The sequence below is a fragment of the Stomoxys calcitrans genome, chromosome 4, assembly GCF_963082655.1.
Source record: "Stomoxys calcitrans chromosome 4, idStoCalc2.1, whole genome shotgun sequence".
Classification (NCBI taxonomy): Eukaryota; Metazoa; Arthropoda; class Insecta; order Diptera; family Muscidae; genus Stomoxys; species Stomoxys calcitrans.
The window spans coordinates 143,034,239-143,037,728 of NC_081555.1; positions in this window are offsets into that span (position 1 = coordinate 143,034,239).

Consider the following 3,490-nt stretch of genomic DNA (forward strand, 5'->3'; position numbering starts at 1 on the left):
ACGGAAGGACGAACGGATGGACGGACGGACGGACGGATGGACGGACGGATGGACGGATGGACGGACGGATGGACGGACGGATGGACGGACGGATGGACGGACGGATGGACGGACGGATGGACGGACGGATGGACGGACGGATGGACGGACGGATGGACGGACGGATGGACGGACGGATGGACGGACGGATGGACGGACGGATGGACGGACGGATGGACGGACGGATGGACGGACGGATGGACGGACGGATGGACGGACGGATGGACGGACGGATGGACGGACGGATGGACGGACGGATGGACGGACGGATGGACGGACGGATGGACGGACGGATGGACGGACGGATGGATGGACGGACGGACGGATGGACGGACGGACGGATGGACGGACGGATGGACGGACGGACGGATGGACGGACGGATGGACGGACGGATGGACGGACGGACGGACGGACGGACGGATGGACGGATGGACGGACGGATGGACGGACGGATGGACGGACGGATGGACGGACGGATGGACGGACGGATGGACGAACGGATGGACGGACGGATGGACGGACGGATGGACGGACGGATGTACGGACGGATGGACGGACGGATGTACGGACGGATGGACGGACGGATGGACGGACGGATGGACGGACGGATGGACGGACGGATGGACGGATGGACGGACGGATGGACGTACGGATGGACGGACGGATGGACGGACGGATGGGCGGGCGGACGTACGGACGGATGGATGGACGGATGGATGGGCGGGCGGACGTACGGAATGACGGACATGGATAGATCAACTCAGAATGTCATAGCGATCAAGAATATATATACTCTATTGGGTCTTAGACGCACATTTCTAGATGTTACGAACATTTCTAGATGTTTAGAAGGCTCTAGAGTGATTACAACAGACGGACGGACAGGCGGACCGACGCACGGACATCGTTAAATCGTCTTAGAATTTTACGACGATCCGAAATATATATACTTTGTAGGGTCGGATATTGATATTTCGATGTGTTGCAAATGGAATGACTAAATTAATATACCCCCTATCCTACGGTGGTGGACATAAAAATAATACACTTCCCGGCACTGGCTCGGCAATATTGGGGCTGGGGTGCTGCGTTGCGTATATTGCCGCAAAAGACAGGTCGAAAGGGAAACATAGTCGAGGAGGACAACGACACTAATGACCAAGTGCTGTCTATGTTCACACAGCATCTTGCAACATACTTAGTGAGACTATACTCCCGTAGCGAAGTAAGGCCAGAGCAAGATGGTAAATGCACCCATTCTTTGCACCGTTTAGACCCCACCGACACCAACCAATAATGGAGCCGTTTCTGGCATACCGAAAAAAGCAGGCTCCGGGGTTCTTTTCATTCTCTGCACCGACCAGAAGCTTGCGGAAAGACACCCCCGGGTGTGCTTCTCCTAAGACAAAAACAGGGCGATACCTTGGGCGCCGGTTGTACATACCGGAATTGAGATTCGTTATCCGATATGGCTATTGAGCTATTTAAATTTTGCATGTTGAGTTATGGTACGACTATCAATGCCGAGAATGGTTCATATTAGTCCTCAATTCAGTTTTTCACAAAAACTCTTTTTCATATGATTTTTGCCTGTACTTGCTTTGCATTGTGCTTACTCTACTTGTTTCACATTAAATTTTAACATTTCATTTGTAATATTGGATTAATTAAATTCAACACAACTACTGTTGTTAAAAATTTCAATGAATTTCATACTTAATTGTGGTAAATCACATGACATCATAATGTATAAATATTTGTTTGTGTCTTCATTAATGCCTAACGTGCCGGGGAGCGTATGACTGTTGGCTTGAATTAAAATTGTAAATATAACTCATACGTTCAGGTATGCCACAACACCATCATTATCAATTCCCAGTATTTCAAGTGCCCGCCCACTGATGAATGAATGCCCATTGAGAATAGTCAGTCGCCTATGAAATGACACTCAATAACTCATTACAGAGTGAAAGAGCAAGAGAGAGAGAGACAGAGAGAGATGGAGCAAAGAATTTATTAGTGTCAATTAAAATCATGATATTTATATGCTTCAAATTTTATGTTCTTCAAATTAATTTAATTTCAAATTATACCAATAAAATGCAAACATACTTGATGTCAAAATGAGCACAAAAAGGAAAATGCTGACGTTTAATAAAAAGCCAAAACCAATTGAGGAAATTCAAATTGATGGCAATGAAAAGAATTTACTACCATTACACATTAATGGGCGAAATCATTTTAATTATGAGGTTATGACATTAAAAATCAAATCTGTCTGTTTGCAATCAGAGGTGATTGTTTGCAAATATGATTGCTGTGGAGACTTATGCAATACATGGGGGAATTAATTCGGTCAGGGCATATACCTTATAAAAATCAATTTGTGTTTGTTTGTAGGTTTGTTTGTTTGTTTGTTCCGTATAGACTCAAAAACGGTTGAACTGGTTACCTTGAAATATCCACAGATTGTGTAGGTTGGTCTGGAAGGAAACATAGGCTATATAATTTTTTGATATCGGGAGGGTGGCGGACCCTCCCCCTTATCCCAAAAGTACTACCCAAAAATAAAAGTGGAGCGATGGGAACAATATGGGATTCAAATGAAAGGTATTCAAGAGTAGAGTACGAATTTCATAATAAAAGTTGGGTCCAAGTACCTGCGGGGGCGCCCCAGCCCCAAAACCCCTTAAAATAGGTTTATTTGACGATCATGACAATATGGGCCTCAATTGAAAGGTATTTGGGAGAAGATTACGAATAAAGTCAACAAGTAGGAATAGGTTTTATAATTTATTGATAACGAAAGAGGGCGGACCCTCCACCGTTACCCCAAAAATACCACCTAAAATCAAAAGCGGACCGATAAGGACAATATGGATATCAAATGAAAGGTATTGAAGAATAGAATACGAATATGGTATTAAAAATTGGGTCCAAGTACCCAGAAAGTCGCCCTTTCCAAATTTTGCTCTAAAATGTCTAAAAACAGACAAATTGGTCGTCCATTTCAATAGGCTTAAATGAAAGGTACTCGGGAGTTGATTACGAATCTGGCATACAAATCCAGATCGAAGTGTAGGGGGTCACCCCTAAAAACCCCATCATGACTATATGAGACTCGGTTTGTTTGTTTGTTTGTTCCGTAGAATAAAAACAAGTAAAAGCGTGCTTAGTTCGGCCGGGCTAACCCCTCCACCATGAGTCGCATTTGTCGAGTTCTTTTCGCGGCATCTCTTTTTAGGCAAAAAAGGATAAGAGAAGAGATTTGCTCTTCTATTAGAGCGATATCAAGATATGGTCCGATTTGGACCACAATTAAATTATATGTTGGAGATCTGTGTAAAATGTCAGCCAATTCGAATAAGAATTGCGCCCTTTGGGGGCTCAAGAAGTAAAATAGAGAGATCGATTTATATGGGAGCTATAGACCCATTCAGACCATAATAA